At 40.2% G+C, this 22,529-nt stretch overlaps 1 protein-coding gene across 3 annotated transcripts in view; it reads right to left on the bottom strand.

Moving 5' to 3' along the window:
* Positions 1–22,083, bottom strand: part of PLAGL1 (PLAG1 like zinc finger 1) — a 100,083-nt gene extending 78,000 nt beyond the window's left edge. Inside the window, exon 1 of one of the 3 annotated variants that reach the window (XM_027084536.1) lies at positions 22,060–22,083. The gene's annotated coding sequence lies outside the window, so the exon portion shown is untranslated. Of the gene's footprint in view, positions 1–16,828; positions 17,024–22,059 lie in introns of those variants that run through there. The other 2 variants (XM_027084583.1, XM_027084547.1) reach the window with 2 other exon arrangements.
* Between the last annotated feature and the right edge of the window lie 446 nt (positions 22,084–22,529).

Raw genomic sequence — 22,529 nt, 5'->3', positions numbered from 1 at the left:
TTTACAGCAACTTCATTCATAATCACCAAAAACTGGTAGCAAGCAAGATATCCTTCAGCAGATGAATGGATCAACAAACTATGACACATCCATACGACAGAATATTATTCAGCAATCAAAAGGAATGAGCTACTAATTCATGCAATGACATGGAAGAATCTTAAATCGTATTGCTAAGTAAAAGGATCCAGTTTCAAAAGACTATGTACTGTACGTTTCCATTCATATAACATTTTAGAAAAGGGAACACTGTAAAGATGAAAACCAGATTGAACTCACTAGGAGGTTGGGTAGGGAAGAGTACTGACTAGGTGAAGCACAGGAGATGTTTTAGGACAGTGAAGCTATTCTGTATGGTAATGTAGTAATGGACACATAACACCATGCATTTGACAAAACCCACAGAATTATACAGCATAAAAAGTAAACCTTAATGTATGCAAACTTAAGAAAAATCAACCAGGAGGTCAAGGGATCCCAGAATGAAATGCAGATTGTGATCAAAGAATCCACTGCTAATGTATGGCATAAATTCACTGAAGTGGGTTGAAGAAAAAGGGTGACGACCTACGTAACTTTGGAAAGGACTAAAGACAAGAGGAACTGTACATAAGGGCTGCACTCTAGCTGGTAAAGTTGTTTCCCATGGGGGTACAAATTAACAGTTCTGAAACCACATACTGGAATGAAAAATTAGTAAATAGATGGCGGATGCTGAGAGCCAAGTTTCTCTCACTGTTGGAGAGGAAGGTTACAGATGATAAAGAGCGGAAGGCTAGAATAAGCCATGTCATACTGGATTAGAGTCAGAGATATCATTATGAGCTCATGTTTAGCTAACGAAGATACAGATGGATATAGAAATAGTTAGAGATATGTGTAATACACAGGTTCATATTTCCTATCTCTGTCTGAGAAGACCCAGATGCAATGACATACCATAGCAAAGAGCACACCCAGTGCTCAGATCTTTCTTTCTAATAACATCCTCCGATAAAAGAAATTGGCCCCCTTGGAGAAACTGCTGATTCTACGGCTGGGACACGGAGTACACAAGATAAACCTAGAGCATCTTGTAAAGCCAGTAAGCAGGGAAGTGCTCAAAAACAAAATGATGATGGCAGTATCTCAAAGGGACACAGGAACCAACCTGAAAGAGTTCCCAATGACCAAAACTGGAACTATCTGAGCAACAAAATAATTCATGCAGAGTTGAATTACAAGCCAAAGTATAAAATAAAACATCCATTTATATCAGTATGAGCCCACACTGATATAAATGAATAAATAAATAAATAAATAAATAAGGGAGGGAGAATAGACAAATCCTGTGTAGGAGAATTCCTAATAATTTGTGTAGCCATTCTGCCCTCGAGGAGGAGTGTAACCCCCACTGCCTGGGTGAGCTGCACACAGTGACTCCCTTCCAAAACGTACAGTATGGAAAGGGGAAGAAGGGAACACTGCAGTGGAGAAAACTGACAAAAACACCATCCCAGCCAGGTGATCAAGGTCAACATTGACAGTAGTAAGTCATATTCACGGCACGTATCCTCTTCCTTTACCTTTATGGTCTCCTTCCCCAAAACCCCAGTTAACTGTGAAGAAAACAAACGCAGGCAAACCCAAATTGAGGGACTTTGCACAAAATTCCTGACCAGTACTTCTGAAAAGTCATCAAAAGAGGAAAATGTGAGGTATTGTCCCCACCAAGAGGTCCCTAGGGAGATAAGAGGACTGAATGTATGTGCTATCCTGGATGCGATCCTGGGACAGAAACAGGACATTAGGGAAAAACTAATGAAATCTGAATAAAGTATGGAGTTTAGTTAATAATAACATCTCATTATTGGCTCACTTCACAAATCATGACAAATACACCATAGAAATGAAAGACGTTAATAATGGGGGAAACTGGGTGCTGGGTATCTGGGAGCTCTCTTGACTACATTTGCAACTTTTTTTGTAAATCTAAAACTACTCTAAAATAAAAAGTATTAAAAAAAGAAAACACCACTTGCCACCTAAAGAGATTTGAATTCAGTCAGTCTGGGAACACTGCCACGAATAGAAGCCAACAGGAATACTAAGTAATAAAGGACAACAAGTAATGGACAAAATCTGCCTCTAAAGAATTTCTCTAGTTTACTCTAGCTCCTTATTACTCATTCAACTCAATCATTCATATACTGATAAACATTTACAGAAGGCCTACTATGTGCCAGGAGCTCTGTAAAGTATTATCAACCAAAACCTAATAAGCCGTTTTCGAAACAGTGGGTCACAAATTACTAGTGGGTCATGAAATCAATCTAGTGGGTCACAACCAGCATTTTTTCCCTATTGAAATGAAAAGATAAAAAAAAAAATCACAATTTCCATAATAAGGTTTTGCTTTGAGAAATTATTTTGAGTATGTGTGTGTTTGTCCTGTATTATGATGTAAAATGCATTTAATTTAGATTAAAGGCAAAAGAACTTGAAAGCTACTGCAATAAGGTATGTCCCTGGCCTCAAGGAGCTTAAGTTTAGCAGGAGAAGAGAACCAAGTAAATCTTGAAGAAAAAAAAAATTTAACTATAACATAATGAACTATTTTCTATGATTCATACAAAAAAAAATGGTACAACGCTAACTAGTTCACATCTTAGCCCAAGTAGTATCACTGCATACTTATAATTATTTATTTATAATTTATTCTACCTGTTAAAGACTGAATTATGCCCCCCATCCAAATTCATATGTTGAAGCCTTAACCCTAAATATGACTATATTTGGAAATAGTGCCTTTAGAGAGGTAATTATGGTTAAATGAGGTCCTGTGGTGGGACTCAAATCTGATAGATCTGGTATCCTTATAGGAAGAGGAAGAGACACTGGAGATCTCTCTCTCCACACCCACAGAGAAGAGGCCATGTGAAGACAGAGAAGTCAACCGTCTATGAACCAAGAAAAGGGGTCTCACCAGACGTTAACCCTGATGGCACCTTGATTTTGGACGTCTAGCCTCCAGAATTACGAGAAAATAAATCTCTGTTGCTTAAGCCACCCAGTCTGTGGTATTTTCTTAGGGCAGCCCTAGCAGACAAATACACTACTATACCCCCAAAGGAATGTAAGGCAGCTAACTAGCTAAGATAGTCAGCCAGGCTATGAAACTTAGAGACCTGGCACTCATTTGCTGTACAAATTTTCTCGATAAATGTCCCAACAAATTTCTGATAGTATATTTTTATAGAAATCCTTATAGCCATGATTTTCCAATAACATTATCCAAGCCTCTGAATTGTTTACTAAATCTATTTAGCTGTTATTTTGAGTTGGGATATACATTCATTTCTAATCTCTAGATCAATTCCATAAGCACACAACGATGCTTAAGATAACTTAGTATTTAATCCTTTGGATGCCCTGCAAACCATTGTAACTACTGGTAAACAGATGGAAAAAAAGTATCTAAAGACTGAAAAAGTAACTTTCAATTTAGATTTCCAGGTTGGATCAATTCACCTGAGGGTTCTTAAATGCAGAGCATATTAATAAAACTTAGTATTTACATTGTTTTATCTGAAGTACACAGTTTTTAAGAAGTTAAATCTGTAGTAGTCAGAATAAAAAGTGAAATTGCAAGTGAGAGCCTTCTTTTTGTTTCTTTTACAATTCCAAGAAAAGAGGCTAAGGAGGAAGAGAAAACAGGACAAAAGAAGAGTAGGGGAGAAGTAGCTGATGGGCAGAATGAACAGGAGGGTGCCCAAGCCCTCAAATGTGAGGGAATAAAACCAAAACAGCCAAAATAACAGCACTGATCCCCACTCCCACCCACCTCCAGCATTAACTGTACCACACTGAAAAGAATCTATGAAATTTCCACATTCAGATTCTGAGATTGTGCAATGGTTTGATTTACACAAACATAGGCTCTTGCTCCAACAGATGAAAGCTTCTTTAAGTGTTTCTCTTTTGAAATGAGGTTTGATATTTAAAATAATCTCTTTACCGGGAAACACTCTGCTCTGTGGGGAAATCTTAATCATGTTTGCCAAACTTGCTATTATATATCTATCCTAATTATCTCAATTTCTCCAGTCTTGCTAATATGTTTACAGACTCACATATAAGATCCTAAAGAAGGGATTTTGCTAATGCTCCCCAGTTGCCTCAGAGTATCATTCATTTTGATATGAGCATAAACAAATGCCTTGCAGGATTAAGAAAAAAAGATGACTAGGAAATGTAAAGAAATCAAAACACCCAAAATGCATGACTGTCCCTTTGAAGTCTCAGCACCTCAAAGAATTCAACTAATGGCTCATATGGCTCTTTATCGTGTTTACTTATTACAATTTTATGCTATAACCAAAGCAGAGTTCCTTTGTGAAGTTAATTATTTAACTATATACAGTTACTGTATAAGCCATTAACTTTTCAAACATTTATACCTCTTTTGAAAACTCTACCTAAAACTAACTGTCACCCTTGTAGGTGTTCCAGAGTATATTAGTATAAAATAATTATATCTTTTAAATTATATATATTTTAAAGTCAGGCCTCTGTAGTCTCCTGATGCAAATGTTCTATCTTAATTGTGGTGGCAGCTCTAAGGATAAACACATTTGTCAAAATTCAAGCACTGAGATTGGCTGCATTTCATTGTTTGGAAATTATAACTCAACAGAGCCCAGAAGAAACACTCTACCAAGTATTATGAGGGTGTAGAGAGCAAAAAAGGGGGAAAAAGGCTTAATTTTAAAAGACAGACTACTATTAAGAATTTCAAAGAGAATTTTTTAAAAAAATCACTATTACACACTGACTTTAGGGTACCATTGTAATTTGAGCTGCACTTATTCTACAGTGAAATACATAAAGGAGAATGTTCCCTGAGATCCTGATATCTGACAATAGAAAAAGAAAAGAAGAAAATCTGGATAAACTAGCTCTATTCTGGACAAACAATTATCGGTTTTCTTTGTCCCATTGCTGGGCTGCTGAGGGTGTGGAGAATGTCAAGTAGCTGAAGCAAGTGGATCCTACAAAGCACACAGTATACGATGCACACAGAACTGCAGGGCCATCCATGTGGTATTTTTCCTCACTATAAAAAGACACGCTCTTTGAGAAGCTGACAAAGAACCAGAAGACATTTTAAATAATAATAATAAAATAATCTCACCACCCAATTACAATTATTAATGTGCCTTCCACTTATTCCTTCCCATTTTTTTTATGTCATGGAGATGATCTGGAATAGAAACGGTCTTGATTCTGGTCTCAACCTGAACACAAACGTCCTCCCATGACATTCATTTGTAAACATGTGAGCAACTTCCTCTAAACCTTATTTATACAGGTTGCATAATAATCCATTATATAGCGATATCACAATTAAAGCAATCATTCTCCAGTTATTGAACTTCTATATTGTTATCAACTTTTTAAATTACAAAGAATGCAATAAATGTAAGCTTTCAACATACTTGAAATTACTTCCTGTGGTAAGGAAAGCCTTCCTAAGTGTGACACAAACTCCTAAAGCCATGAAAAAGAAATTGATAAATTCAACCATGTAACAAAATCAAATTTTCTGCATGACAAAACACACTATAAGCAGAGTTAAAAGACAACAAGCTGGAGCGGGGTGTGGGGGGAGGGAGGGTTCTGTGACTCATGACAAAGGGCTGATTTCCTTAATATAGAGAGAGTTTCTACAGATCAGTAAGGAAAAGACCAACAACTCAATAGAAAAATGAGCAAAACATATGAACAGACACAGTTCATTTAGCGAAGAATACAGAGTAGCTCTTAAATCTATTAAAAGATGCTCATCACAAGAGAAATGTAAATTAAAACTATGCTGAGATTTTTCACTTATCAGATTGGTAAAGATTCCAAGATTTTTAACACATACGGTGTTGTCAAGGGTTTGGAGAACGGCACTGTCATTCCTCGTGTATTGCTGGTGAGAGTATAAATTGGTATATCCCAGCAACTGGACAATATCTATCAAAAGTATAAATGTGTGTACCCTTTGATCTCACAATTCCAGTTTTAAGAATATATCCTGCAGCTGGACTAATATGCTATATGACATACGAACAAGGTTAGGCAATAAAGCAATGTTTACAATAGCAAAAGTCCGATAATACAAGATATAAATTCCCACACATCCATGAATGACCAACATGTGAAAGACAATTCTGATACAACATAGTAAGTGAAGCTGAAGAACCTCATGCTATTACGGGAACACAGGGTTGAGCCACTTAGCTCCATTCAGCAGCAGAATCCAATTTTCTAGAAGAGGTTACTCTATAGATTAACGTAGAAAATAAAGACATCAGCTAATACAGTGGGATGAGCATGATAGGTGCTATGGACTGAATGTTTGTGCCCCCACCCCAAATTCACACGTTGAAGTCCTAACCCCCAATATGATGGTATTTGGAGGTGGGGCTTTGGGGACAGAATTAGGTTTAGATGAGGTCATGAAGGTAGACCTCCCAGTGATGGGCTCTTATAAGAGGATGGTGAGACCAGAGCTCACTCTCTCTGCATGCACACACTAAGGAAAGGCTATGTGAGGATAAAACCAGGAAGAGGGCCCTCACCAATAAGCCAACCATTCTGGCACCCTGATCTTAGACTTCCAGTCTCCAGAACTGTGAGAAACAACTGTTTGTTGTTTAGACCACCCAGTCTATAGTAATCTGTAAAAGCAGCCCAAACCAGCTAAGATGGAAACTGGTACCGAGAAGTGGGGTGCTGTTATAACAAATACCTAAAAATATGGAAGGGGCTTTGGAACTGGGTAATGGACAGAGGCTGGAAAAGTTCTGAGGTGCATGCTAGAAAAAGCCAACATTGCCTGCTGTGAAGAGACTTTTAAAGAAGATTCTGGTGAGAACTCAGAAAGCAAAGAGAAGAGCTGTAGAGAAAGCATCTAGCTTCTTAGAAAACACATAAGTAATCATGTACGGATGCTGGTAGAAATATAGATGGTAAAAGCCTTTCTGATGAGATCTCAGATGCAGATGAAGAACTCACTATTGGGCCATGGAAAAAGGCAATCCTTGTTATAAAGTGACAAAGAACTTGGCTGAATTGTGTTCATGTTTCTGTGTTTTGCAGAAGGTAGAATTTGCAAGTGATGAAACTGGATATTTAGCTGAAAAGATTTCTAAGCAAAGTTTTGAAGGAGCTGATTGGTTACTCCTGATGGCTTATAGTAAAACGTGAAAAGAGAAAAAGGAATTGAAGAAAAAATTGTTAAGCAAAAAGGAACCAAGAACTTAAAGATTGGGAAGAGTCTCAGCTTATCCATATTGCAAAAAAATGAGAAATATGTTTAGAGAGAACACTGTGGCTGACTGTTTGCTAAGGAGATTAGTATGGGTGTGAACCATGGACCTGACCTAATCAGCCACCCCAGCAGGAACACTGCCAGTTTGAACTGAAGGGGGAAGAGATGGGACAAGATGAAGGCAGGCTGTCAGACTTCTCAGATCCTATGGGACCTGACCATAGAGTTATTCGGTTGTGATCATACACTATTCTTCAAGACAAGAGAAAGAACGACACTTCAAGAAGATTCAGGGATTATCAGGCTGCCACTCCCACCACAGACCCAGAGTACATGGGCCCAGAGAGGGCAAGGCTGCCCCAACCTAGGGTTCAAAGGGTGGGACCACTGCCTAAGAGAGCTGTGTGGGTGAGGCCCACCCAGAGTGGTAGGGACAAGACCCCAGCCTGGCACAGCTGCAGAGTCAGGACTATTGCCCCCGTAGGTCCAGAAGATAACAAGATCCAGCCAAAGAAGATTATTCTCAAACCTTAAGGTCTAATGGTGTATGCTTCGCTAGGTTATGGACTTACTTGACACCCACCATTCCTTCCTTCTTTCTTACTTCTCCCTTTTGGGATAGGAAAGTATATCTTATATCTGTCCCACCATGGTAGTTTGGGGGCACATAACTAGTTGGTTTCATCGGCTCATAGCTGGAAAAGAATTTTGCCTCAGGCTGAATCATACTTCAGGTCTCACCCATGGCTGATCTAGGTGATATTTAGATGAGATTCTGGACTTTAGAGTTGATGCTAAAATATGTTAAGACTTTTGAAGCTGTTGGGATTGAATAAATGTATTTTGCATGTGAGAAGGATACGAATTTGAGGTGGGTAGGGGCAGAATGCTATGGACTGAATGTCTGTGTCCTCCCAAAATTGAAGGCCTAACCCCCAAATGTGATATTTGGAGGTGGGGTTTTGGGGAGATAATTAGGTTTCAATGGGGTCATGAGGGTAGAGTACTTATGATGGGATTATCAAAAAATTATAAGGGGATAATGAGACCACAACTCACACTCTGGGTACAAATACTAAGGAGAGGCTATGTGAGGACATAACCAACAAGAGGGTCCTCATCAAAAACACAACCATGCTGGTACTTTGACCTTGGACCTCCAGCCTCCAGAACTGTGAAAAATAACTGTTTACTGTTTAAGCCACCCAGTCTATGGTAATCTGTTACAACAGCCCACACTAATACATTAGGTAAAGGGAACACCATAAGAAGTGCAGAGATATGTAAATGACATGATATCTACAGGGAACTACCAGCAGCTTGTTATCACTAAAGCCTAAAATACACAAAGACTGGTGAGAGATAATGCTAAAGAGCTATTGAAGGGTCAGCCCAGACTTGTGACCTATAGAACTGTGAGGTAATAAATGTTTTAAGCCACTAGGTTTATGTGAATTTGTTATGGCAGCAATAGAAAACTAATATAGACTTTTGTGCCTGGACGTGGTACGCTGTTACATCAAATACCTAGAAATATGGAATAGCCCTGGAATCGGGCAGTGGGTGGAAGCTGGAAGAATTTGGAGAAACACGATAGAAAAAGCCTAGATAGCCTTAGACTGTTAGTAAGAACATGGGCATTAATGGTGCTACCAGTGAGGACTCGGAAGGAAATGAGGAACACGTTACTAGAAATAAAGAAAGCAACACCTGAAATTGATCTATAAGTACAACACAATCTATCAAAATCCCAGCTAACTTCTATGTAGAAACTGAGAAGCAGTTCCTAAAATTCATATGGAAATTCCAGGGAACCAGAATTATCAAAACAATCTTGCAAAACAAGATCAAAGTTGGAGGGCTCACCCTTCCCAATTTCAAAACTTACTATAAAGCTACAGTAATCAAGAAAATGTGGTACTTGCAGAAGACTAGATACAGATTAACGGAACAGAACTGAAGGTCCAAAAATAAACCCATATGTCTATGGCCAGTTGATTTGTTACAAGAGTGCCAAGTCAATTCAATGGGGAAAAAATGAGTCTTTTCAACAAATGGATAAATAAAATATAATATACCCATACAAAGAAATTTTATTTGGCAATAAAAAAATGAAGTACTGATACATGCTACAGCATGGATGACCTTTGAAAACATTATGCTGTGTGAAAAAAAATCAGTCACAAAACCTACATCTTTGATGGCTCCATTTATATGAAATTCCTAGAATAGGCAAGTATAGAGAGACAGAAAGCAGATTAGTAATTGCCTAGGGCCGGGGGATGGAAGGGTTGAAGGTGATGACTAAGGGGTATGAGGTTTCTTTTTTAGGTACTGAAATGTTTTAGAATTGATTATGGTGATAGATGTACAACCCTATGAAAATACTGAAAGTCGAAAAATGTACACCTTAAATGAGTGAATTGTACGGCATATAAATTATATCTAAGTTATTTTTTTAAAAAAAAGAGAAAAAGAAAACCACATTAAGACACATCATAATCAAATTGCTGGAAATCAGTGACAAAAATTTTTCAAAAGCAGCTAGAGGAGGAGGAAAGGACATAAAGAAAGTGAAAAGACAAACCACAAATTTGGAGATAGGCTTATTATCTCAGAATTATAAAGGACTACTATAAATAAATGAGATAAACAATCCAAACGAAAACTGGGCAAAACATTAAATGGGCATTTCACTGAGAAATAAACCAGAATGGTCAAGAAACAAAGGAAAAGATGGTTGACTTCATCAGTAATCTGATAACGTAACTTAAAATATCAGATGCTGGGAATTCCCCGGTGGTCCAGTGATTAGGACTCAGTGCTTTCACTGTGGTGGCCCAGGTTCAATTCCTGGTCAGGGAATTAAGGTCCCACAAGCTGTGCAGCACCAATAAATAAATAGAAATCAAATCAAATCAAATGTCAGATACCATTTCACGTCCCCAAATTTAAAAGTCTAACAAGAATGTTTACACTTGTGATGGGTTTATCAAATAGCATAACCACTTTACCAACAATTTGTAATATTCAATGATACAAAGAGGTATATACTAAATGTCCCAGAAATTCCATTCCTAGGTATGAATCCTAGAAAAACTTGTGTATATGTACGCCAGGATACACATACAAGAATGTTCATAGCAAACCCATTTAGAAGAGCAAAAGGTCCAAATGTCCATCAACAGGAAAATGAATAAATTTTGGCATATGACATTCTTTATGCCAATAAAAATAGATGAAATTATAGTTTTGTTCAAAAAAAAGCCTCAGGATAATTTATATTGTATAACTCCACTTATAAAGTTCAACAATATACAAAAGTATTCATAAATATGCACAAATATTAAGTAAATCTATGAAGAAAGTAAAACACTCAGAAATGGGGAAGGAAGGATTTAGGGAGGGACCCAGGGAACTCAAGTTAAAAGTACTAAATACATAGGGTTTCAGAGTAGTCAAAACAGAAAATAGTTTATAATGTTTGTATTTAGTCAATATCCCATTTTAAAAAAACAATCTCTACAAAGAAAATAAAATCTAATAAAAGAGGGAGAAGTAGAGACAGCTAACCTTGAATAGTCTGTAAAACGCTTGGGAAGGAAGAGGAAAGAGAATATAGTAGTTAAAAAGGGACCGGGGTCAAGAGAATGTTTGGCCTTATTCTTTTCCAGAATAGGAAATGGTTCAGCAAACATGGGCTAAGGGGTGAAAACCATAGAGATTTAGAGATTACCACCGTTTTTATATAACGGTGGTAGGAGGAAAAGGAATGGTGGAAACAATTCACTGAGAGCTTGTGCTAGATAGAGACTGTTCCAAGCCCCTTAGCCTGCCTTAGCTCATGGTGTGCTCACAGCACTATAAGGTAAGCACTATTTCTAGTCCCATTTTTCAAATGGAAAAATTGACGCACAAAGAGGTTAAGCAATATGCCCATGGTCACACATTTAGAAAGTACAAAACCGTATTCCAACCTGGCATACTTTGGCTCCAGAGCCAGGATTTTTAACCTCTGTATGTTCAGCCTTTGATTATGAAGGAGAGGGTATAATTGAGGGAGCAAAGTCCCGGAGGAGAGAAGACGGTCTTAACTAAGAGAGATACATCTGAGGCTGGAGAAGAGAACAATAAACAGCAGGGGTGGGGAAGGATGAATGGGAAGGAAGCAGTTCACAATTTATAGCCTCTTTTTTTTTTAAATGAGGTAGGATGTCAGGTTGTTTGCTGAGAGTAAGTGGGGTACAGTTGTGCTGAACTAAAAATATTTATGTATCTGGTAAGAGCTGAACAGAATTAAGACCATCTAAAGGACGAAGAGATTCACATCCCCATGATATACTATTCCAGAATATAAACCCATTGTGTGAAATGCTAGGTACAACCTCCTGCACTAATTATTAGTTAGTTCTTCTCTTTCTTTCTCTTGACCTTGACTAGTTGAACTCAAGTACAGTAAACGTGCCCATAATGCAATCCCACTGGAAGGTATTTGATACCAGCAACCAGAGCTCAGTCAGCTTTCCTGCCCAGACCCTTCTCAAGGAAATTTTCTTTTATATGTTGTTCTCCTGTCCTCTGCCTGAGGAGAGAAAAACATCTCTACACCCTTTTAAGGTTAGCATTTCTTCTATGTTTCTGTCTCCATAATTAGATTATAGGCTTACTCTAGGGAATAAGTTCATGCCTTACAAAGCATAAGCACATAATATTTAAATACATCTCTGTCCTGGTCATCTCAATAATTGACACTCTACACATATCTCTGAAATAAATCACAACATAGAAAAGTAGAGTTTTTTCCTTATGTGCTTCCAAAGATGTATTTAGGCACATATTTAAAACTCTAAAAATCTATTTACACAGTTTTTTTAAGCATCAAGCTCTTATCTTTCTGAAGTATCAGTCAGTCCAATCCCTGCCCAAATTATCACAAATTCCAAATTAGTCATTTTTCCTATAATTTATGAAAAACCCCAATTTAGGGAACTGTATCTGTTACTCTTTTTAATATAAATATCTTCAGGCAAAATCCACTAACATTTAGAAATTGAGAAAAATATTAAATCAGTTTTAAAATAAGTTAGTATGTAATATTTAACAACTCTATTATAAGCAGCTGTAGACTTTATCATAATCAGATAATGTATAGGACATTGCCTCAATTAGTTACTTTATTTCCCCAAGTTTCTCTATATGCCATGCAATTAAATTACAAAATAAATATGTTTCAAAAAATAACGAAACCACTCAATACAGGAAACCGCAATAAAAGTATAGGACACAGGGAAACCAGTAACTGCAACGTGTGTGTTTAAAGAAAAAAAAAATCTGTTCAGGCGTATATTCAGACGCCAGATAACTGCTACCAGTATTCATTACACAAATTCTACTTTATTGCTACGAATGCTTTAGGTAAACAACACACACACTCAAATGATAGCTAAGGATAATCATACACCTCTATTTCTGTCACAAACACTCTCTTACCTGATGCCCTTTAAACCAATGTGTTTCAAATGTTTTTGACCACAACCAATAGTAAAGAAAAAATTTCATGTTGCAACCTAATATAAACATATAATCATGGAATAAAAGTGTTACGTAGTATTTACCTTACTAGCTTTGATGCACTCTAAGATTTTTTAAATTCTTTTTTTTTTAAAATGCTGGTTCCTTTCTACCAAATTAAAACTCAAGATTTTGGAAAAATACTGTTCCAATTTCTTTATTTTACTCACATATCATTTTTAATAGCATGATCTTAGGTTACTATTCAGAAACTGAATATGATTTGCCCTAGGACACTCTCACAGACAGCGTATCTCTCTGCAACCATACAATTCTGCATAGGATGGAAAAGAGTGGACCACAAACAAGGCGAGAGTAAAGAAAAGGCAGACAGAACCGTCCTGCTGATCATCAACCAGGGTCCTCCAAAATTACGTGAGATGGTGTGGTGTAGAGGGTAGAACACTGAACTGAGGATCGAGTCCCAATTCTACCACGTTGGGCCAGACACTTTGGAGAGCTTCAATTTTCTCGTCTGTAATGAATAACATGGAGCGGGGACGCAGTCTTGTGCCCACGACTCTATTCCCAGAGTCTAGAACAGTGCTTGGCCAGGTAGTAGGTGCTCAATAGATATTGTTAAATGAATGGATGGATGAGTAAGTATCTTGTTCATATGGCTGTAAGCAGGATGTCATCCAAATATGGGATTTTGTTTCTAAATTCAGTCTGAAATAATTGGAGAAACAGTATGCTGGCAGCTTCACATTACTCTGTGATTGATTAAGTGCTTTCTTCTTTTTTTTCCAAGAAGAAAAGGTGGGGGTGGGCTGGGGGGGACAAGACTTTCTTTCTGTATTTTTCCTTCTCCACCAGCTACTCCTTATGAATGTAAACAGTATGAGTAACCCTCTCTCTACATCCAGTATATGTGTAACATTGGTGCCCTTTTAAACCACAAATGTAAAAATTGAGCTACCCACCTTCATGCATGTAAGCCATTTAACTCTCTCTTGGTGTCAAAAATTGAGATGATTGAGGAGGGTCACAGAAAGAAATTATAAGGCACAGTACTCACTTTTTCAACTTAACATCAACCTGGTAAATATTTCTATAAAGGAGGATGAAATTATTTATTTTAATTGATGCTCAGATTGGATTATCCTTATTATCGATAACCTCACATTGCCCAAACAAATCAGTCATTTATTTCATTAGTCATTAATTCTTGAGTTCTTTTAAGTACAGTATCATGCCAGCTTCTATGAGGAATACAAAAGATGCCAGTCCTTGCAGTCTTAACATGATTTATCATGAAACTGTCCACTAACTACATAAAATATTATCTGATTAAGTATAATCTATATACTAGAGTCCTTAAGAGATTTGGACAGAAAGAAATGTTTACCTTCATAAAGAAACTTATCACCTAAAAGTCCTGACTTCAGGGACGGCCAAAAATGGCAAATGATTAGCCATTTTCTTCATCCTCTACTATCCATGTCAGGCCAGTTATTGGAACTTAGATATGATCTCAGAATCTTTCTCAACACATCACTCTAGCCACAATCAAGTATGATGAAATTTATTTTTCATCTCTGGGCTCAAGCCTTGTAAGGGTTGGAGAAAAGTCTTCGCTTACATTATCTAACACATGAACCCTGTCCAAGTACGCACCCAAAAGAACACCATCAACTCCTAAATCCATCAAAGAAGAGGTATTCATTTCTCTACATGGTCTAACAAAATGATACTAGTTTACTTTAGGTCTTAAATTACTTATGTCAAATGGTGACTGTATCTATAAATCCAATAAAATACTTTATCATAAAGGCTCATTCCATAACAAATCACATGAATGAAATTATAAAAACTAATGTGTTCACTGTAACAAACAATACAAAAGCATGTAAAATAGAAAATTCCAAGTTTACTGGCCCTTCTAATAGCCCATTCCCCAGAGGTGGCCACAGTTAAGTTCGGTATATATCCTTCAAACTTCTTTTATACTTACAAAAGGAAAAATAAAATGTGTGTGTGTGTATTCATGTGTGAGCTATACTAGTTTACCAAAATATTTCTGGCAAATTTAAAATTTGTAAATGAAATACAGTATTTAAATAATAGATGACTGATAATGCAAATTTTAAAGCCATTTAATTTTATTGTAATGCCATTTTATTTTATATCTAACATAGCTTAGTGTCAAAATGAAACACGGGAAAAATGCATTAACCCGGTGCTTTTTCAACATGAAAGATGTTCCAAATACATGTTTCATATTTCATAATGAAAGATTCCACCCAAATCTTGTTAAAGCTCAAAAAAATGGAACTTTCAATTGAAAAACATCCTGAACAGATGGTGGTACCACATAGATTGAAAAAGAAATATCTAATTTGTGTTTATATGAGAAATGTGAAACATGAGAAATGTGCACGGAGAGGCACATCCATAGATATTCATGAAAACACTTGCCCTAAAGCACAGGTTGTTCAGCAGAGAAGGAAGCTTGCTGAGCGCTTACTTTAACACTTTCATTTTATATATAAGGAAGCAGACTCAAAGGTCACAAAGCCAAGAACAGAGGCAGCACCAGAACCGCAACCCACGGTCTCTTGCTGTGCTTGCTGTACAAAACCGTGCTGCCTCGGCATTCTTTAACGTGAGGAATTGTATTATACAGATGAGGCTTTTCTTAAAATATATGTATGGTTGAAACACAATTGCCTTTGTTTCCAAATCTCACTTCTTAGCATCCTGGATGCCTCTATCTCAGGACCCCTAGCCACCCCCAAGCCGGCAATTCTTTCTCCTCTGCTCCAAGCTGGATTCTCCACTCTCTTCCATTAGCAACCCTCCTGTCGGTTCATCTCCCCTCTGCCCAGAACCCTGCCCTTTCATCCTTAGCAAAGTCTGGAGGCTCAAAAATGGGAAATGGGGATGTGCTCATCTCCAGATTGGGAGCCACAACTGTCAGAGAGATAAATCGTAAGTCAAGGTGGCTTTAGGAAAGCCAAAGGTACATTTCTATTATTAATGATAACCAGGCCTGGGAGAGAGAATCTGATCCCCACAAACAATTACACAGCCAACGTCTGACGCGAGTACGATATTCACAGGGAGATTTACTTTCCAAATACAGGGCAGCCCTATAATTCGGGATAAAATTTAACCTTTGAAAGCTCACATAATAGTGGCGCTCTTACTTTTGAAAACAGATACACCCTTTTTCATAACGATATCACATCAGAAGCTCAACATAGAAAACAGATAAAAATTCAACAGATGAGTTGAAGGAGCAACAAGGTAAAAGACGATTTGCTTTACTTTTCCCTCGTCTCTTCTCCCAATCCACACCCACCTTTGAGCACTCCTGAGGAATCTACAGTTCCAGAGAACAAGTTTGAGAACCACTACTTTATATATTTTGACATATTCACCTTTATTAAGCAATGTCAACACCTATATAAGACAGGGTAAATGACGTGTGTGAAAACACTGTAAATTGACAATGGAAAGTGTTCTATTTATCTGGTGGCTAAAAACTTCATGCTCTTATTTTCCCCAAACATTAATGAACTATTTATAAATACCTTTTTCTGTATTGGATAATATGTATATTAAAAGCCATTTTTTTCTGATCACAAATGCACCCCACATGTATCCCTGGCCAAGGACTATTTCATCCATGGCAGGAGGAGGGCATGCCCCAGCACCAGCTGCTCAGGCATGCTGCTCAGAGAACCGTACCCTTCCGTGCCTCAGGTGCCATCTCCCACACACCCCCAAAATTCCAAACCTTCAAACTGCTAAAGACACTATATTCCCTTTGATCCTCCTCTAAAAAAACCCCACAAAAAATTAGCCTTATCAGCTCACGCTTTTAGCCCCTCTCCCCAAAATCCCAGGCTAGGTAATTGTGCTTCTGGGGTAAGGGGTTGTTAGGGCTGGGCGGTTGCCAAATACCATCCTATCCCATCCCCCCCACACACCACTCCCCTCCATCTCTCTTACCTCTAGGTGCTGCTTCTCTCTTCCTCAGCTCAAAGTCCTCAGGTTCGTGGACTCACACAAACTGATGCTTGAGGAACCTGTTATTATTGCAGTTGGACCTTCAGCCAGATGTTGATCCAAGTTGATGCCGAGCCAATATTTGATTATCTCTGATAAGAGTGACTCCAAGTTCACACACCTCTACTGCAGCTAAAATTGGTGTAGTTGCCAAAATAGTACTCAAAAGTACTAGACTTTCTCCAAAGAGAAATGACCTCCAATTTGGGCGAGATGATCATAACTAAATAAATCAAAATCATAAACATCTGACATGTGGCTGACAAATATAAGTAAAGGCTGGTGGTGATATCTGGGAGTCTAGGAAAGGAGACTTGAAGAAGAGCGTTTCATCCGGCGAGGCGTCTCTACCACGTGCAATCATGTGCAAGGGGAAGGCTGGCCGGCCAGCCCGCCAGCAAAGAAGTCCTTGTTCATGAACAGGTGAAGGGCATATCATAGGCTTCCATGGCTTTGCGACACTGGCACTGAATCAGTCAACTCTTTTGTTCTCTTTTCTCAGCAAGTAGCCCTCCAGCCTTTACCTGGTTACCCCTGCCGTGAGGAAAATGCCTAAACCTGGCTGAGAAAAAGTAAATGGGTCTGCTAGGCACTTTCATCTTTCAGATATAACTTAATAATCTGAAAATGGGATGCGTTAGATTCTTATGAGTTAACTTAGTGCGACCCAAACCCACAGGTCCTGCTAAGGTACATCCAACATCTGGGCGAGACTCAAGAGCCTTTGTGTCTAACAATGAAGGTCCCAATCAAAGTCCTCTCCCGATACCTCCCCTCCAGTTCCCTTTCCCAGAGATCCTGTGATTTCCTCATCTCTAACCCCTGTTCCCAATAATAAAGAAGAATCACTTATACTTTGATAAAACTATTCACACCCCTAGCCCTAATTCTAACCCTAAGTTTCCCAGATATTTTTAATATATTTAGCAAATGTATTCAACAAATAGATTCTGCCTATCATAGTCACTCAAGAAATCTTCTCTCATGTCTTGTGAATTTCCGGGAGCCCGTCAGAGGAAGCTTTGTCTTGCCACTAATATTCTTCCATCCTGAAGGCTTCCCAGCAAGTAAACATGCTTTAGTCTTTGGGGATACCTGGGGTGGTTCTGGGGCATCAGCCTCGAGGCCTCAGTTATTTGTACCTTTACTCTTTCATCTCTCTATCCCTAATGCCACCCACTGTTCCTGCATCCCCAGGTGATGGGGATTTGAAAGGCCATTCTCACCCTGCAGCAAGGACACATCCCTTCTCCCCCTCCCGGAAGCTTTCTCAAACTCCTTGAGAGCCCTCTGATCTCTTCTTTTCAGGAGACGTGCCACACCTATTTAGCATTTACATTAATTGCACCCTAGGCTAAATGCTGACTTTCTACCTTCCAGTATCACCTATAGCATCCAACACTATCCTGGGCACATACATTTTTAATTGCTTGATTGAGAAGGTCAAAAATGATGAATTGAAAGATATGAAATTGGGGGCCATCTGCACCTGAAAGTAGAAAGGTCATCTATGAAGATTAAGTATACTTCTTCATGAGAAAAAATGAACCAACGATGAGGGGCTACTCAAAAACATTCTTCCTTTATACATTTCTGTATCTTGTACAATAAAGAGATTCTTGGTCATACTTTTCCACTGCAAATTACCAATTAACATCCTAATTAAAATCTGACCCACATCTAGGAGCTCTCTGTACGGAGCCATGATCCCTTCGCCCCCCCACCTCTTCGGGGACCAGACACATGTATGTGAAAGGGGATATGCTAGGAAATATTATTTCTGCACCAGAACCACCAGCTGCAGATGAAAGCAGTTAAGTCGCTGAGCAATAAAGCTGACGATTTTTTCTAGTAATATTACAACACATTACTGGAAGTTGGAGAGAGGGGTTCCCCCTTTGAAAGCTCTTCCATGTGTGACTTCCTTATGGCTCCCCCAGTCTTCCCCTACTCCCTGTAGGAACTGACTCCCACCTAATAAACCTCAAAGAAAAATGTAATTTATGTAGAAATCAACAATAAGTGGAAAGTCACTGGGTGACAGTGTGTGTAGACAGTTGTAACAGATGCCCATGATTACAGACTCTGCGCCTTTAAACTCCAGGGAGAGTCAACCTCAGCCATGGTCGAATCAGCAACAGCATGAAGCAGGAGAAAGGCACAGGGCTAAATTGCAGAAGACAAAGCTTCTCACTTCAGTTCATCTACCCATTAGCTTATATGACTTTAGCTGCTAACGTTTAGCAAGTCAGCCTCTCCCAATTCCAGTTTCTTCAGCTGGAAAGAAGAACAATGCTATCTGCCCAGTTTACCAGTGCTTCCACTGGGATCCAGTTAGGTTAGAGAAGAAAAACAAGAGCAGAGGCCACTCCTGATTGAGGCTTTATCACAGCCAGGTGTCCAGAATTACAGCATCATAGCTGTTAATCCTCACAAGCCTCCTGTAGCTCACATTAACATCTTCATTTTACAAATGAGCAGACACAGCTAGTTAAGGCCCTTGCCCAAGGTCACTAGCTAGTAAATTATTCAAACTCAGGGGCTCTTTAGCCTATGCTTTAAGTACCACATTATACTGCCTCTCTCCGTTTTTGAAATAAAATTGAAAACTAAGAGTCTATAAACATGTTCAATCAAAATGTAAGACAACAGATCCCCAAAGAAGCTGGCAGCCATATTTGATTCACCCATTTCTTTTTGACTCTTTTCCCAGTAAGTGCTTACTTCCGCCCCTTCCACCAATTTTTTTTTTCTTCCACCAATTTTGTCAAACTCCTTTCTCCTCCTGAACTCTTTCTTCTAGTTATTCCCTTTGTATTCCTCTTACAGTTTTCCTTTTATGTCCCTCTCCTCTATTAAATCATTTTAAGCTTTCCTAATTAACACTATGAGAACCACCCCAAAAAAGTATAACCTTTAAAAGTGCATGTAATTAAAAGAATTTACCTAAATATTAAGTGGAACTAAATATTTAGGAAGAATGTAGGAAAAAAAAGAATGTAGGACACATTTACATTTTTTCTTTGTTTGCTTAACAACCTTTCTTGGATTAACTTTAGACAGAGCTGAGACTTTTACAAAGGTAAAATTACAGAAAGCCTAGTAAATTTTTAAAAGAGTCATCATGAAACCAAAGTCATTTCTACTTTAGACTGTCAGCATATAAGTACACGAGAATGTCATCAAATTGAAAAATAAGAACACAGATTTGACTACACACAGAATCCTAAATTCTCAGAGCTTTTGCAGAAGGGCGTTATTTTCCCATTCCAGTGCTGCCTCTGATTGATGCCCTTCCCCCAAAGCTGATGGAGCTTCTCTTTCCTCTGGGCCACACAGCACTTTGTTCATCCTCTACCTGTATTATCATCATAACCGGGTTCTGACTGGCATCTTCACATCAGTCGCCTCCACTAGACAGACATGGCTAGGGCAAAACCCAGCATTTTCCTTATCTTTGTATTTTGAGCATGCTTACAATCAAGGTCCTCGGCACAAATTTGTTGAATAAATGGAACAAAACCTCACATGCAGTAGAAAAACATGCAACCTCAGACAGACTGGGGTTATCACAAGGCAGGACACATTGGTGATTACTGGCTCTTGATGTGCCTAAATGAAAATAATATAAAGCCTTTGGTTTTGGGGAAGAGGAAATATACACGGTGCATTTTTTGAACCGCCATCCGCAGATGGGGCAGGCTGGAGCTTGCCCGCTTTTCATCTGGACGAGACTGATTTTCTGCGTTACAGTTTACACCAACACTGTTACAGATCTGATCACCTGAAAACAACCCCCCTGCTTTCCTTCCCAGGCATGGTGATTCTTCCTCTCCCCTCCCCTTAGTCTACACATCACTTGCAGAACAAATGCATGCGTCCTTTGTTGCCACTGCACCAGAATTTTGTATTATTATTCCGATTTCTCCCTTTTCAGCACACTACCACACATCCCATACTATCTTATCTTGAGAACAAATTCTTAGGGGCCACTTTACAGATGAGGAAACACTGTGCTTAAAATTTGCTCAATGCCACGCAGTAGAATCCAAGTTCTCCTACCTCCTGCTTCCTAACCAGGCAACCCCCAGCAAAATCCCCAGGGAAACTTTTACAAAAATGCCCAGGTCAGGGTTTCAGCCCCACCATCTGTGATTCAGGACCTTTGGGGTGGCCCCAATAGGGCTAATTTGAAAAACTCTCCAGGTGCTTACGAGAGGTGCCTCAGGTTAGGCAGCCCCGCACCAGACAACATAAATCTTGTGTGTCATTATGTACTCCATGAACACTTCGGAGTCATTTCTTCTTTCTTTCAAAGATGCTCAAGACTACGATATTGAGGTAGCTGCAATAGTTGTCACTTGACTCATTTTTCTCAATAGAACAAGGGGCTCCTGTGGACCTCCTCACACTTGGTAAATGAAACTAGTACCGGGGGTCGTTTTCCCTCGGCAACCCTCCCCCACCAACACGCACACACACACGCACGGGCGCCTTCGCTGATACCAAAACAACACAGCTGCGCACCTGCAAACGCTACCCCGAGTACCTTCACCCAACAAGGACACCCTGCCCCCGTCATTCTGCTGTGCGTCGCCTAGGGTGCCCGGGGTGCCACGGCCCCCGGTCCCTTTTCTCCTTAAGTCTATGGGGACTTCCCTCGCCTCCACTCTGTCATTTTCTTCCCATCAACTCAGTCTCTCTGGGGACGAGCTACGCTTGAACTTGAGATTCTCACGTTTGGGGTGGTTCAGAAATGATTACCCTTTGGTAACGCAGACCTCCAGCCCCCTCAGCCTCTGTGCGCCCTGAACTTGGATCAGGCAAAACACGCCCCCCGCGGGAGACGGCGGGGCGAGCGGGAGGTGGCAGCGCCTCCGCTCCCTCGTCACCGTCACCCGCCCCGCCCCGCGCAGGAGCGAGCTGCCGCGGGCTGGAGAGAAAGGGGAAGCACGCCCAGAGCCGCACAAAGGCGGCCGCCCGCGGCCCGGACGCCCCGCAGCACGCCCGAGCGGCCTCGCCGGGCGGCCTGCACCCTGCGGCCGCCGCGCACAGGGCACCTGCCGCTCCGCGGCCGCCTGCGCGCCCACCCGGCCCCTCGCGCCCACCTGAGCGCCGCGCCCCCCGCGCCCGGCTCCGGCGGCCGCCCCGCCCCGCCCCGCCGCGCGCCTCACTTTCTCGTCCTTCCGACTCGCCGCCGAGTTTCTCTTCCCCGCAAAGTTCCAGAGCCGGACCCCGCGGCCTGGCGCCGGCAGTCGGAGGGAAGCGGCCGGGCCGGGCGGCCGCGGGGCGAGCGGCGCGGCTCCGGCTCGGCGGCGCGGAAAAGGAGAAGGGGAAGGGGAGGAAGGGGCGGGGAGCCTCGGCGGGGTGATCCCCTCCGACCCCAGCCTGCCCGCCGTAGCTGCTCCGGGGGACTCGTGCGCTGGTTTTCCGCCCCGGCGTTGGCCGCTCTGCCTCTCTCCCAGCGACACCGTTGGCATCACCTCCAGCTGCCAAGAGTTCGGGCTCTGGGGTCAGGCTGCTTCGGTTCAAATCTTGCTCCACTGCTTAACAAGTGTGTTATATTACGCAATTTACTTCACCCGTCTTTGCAAAATTAGGAAAAGAATAGTACCCATCCGGGACGAATTGAGATTTTGTGGGG

This window comes from Aethalodelphis obliquidens, unplaced genomic scaffold (assembly GCF_003676395.1).
Source record: "Aethalodelphis obliquidens isolate GAN/ISIS:26980383/991018 unplaced genomic scaffold, ASM367639v1 scaffold3, whole genome shotgun sequence".
NCBI classification, from domain to species: Eukaryota; Metazoa; Chordata; class Mammalia; order Artiodactyla; family Delphinidae; genus Aethalodelphis; species Aethalodelphis obliquidens.
Note: the sequence above shows the minus strand (reverse complement) of the source record. Positions and strands in the feature narration are given on the sequence as shown.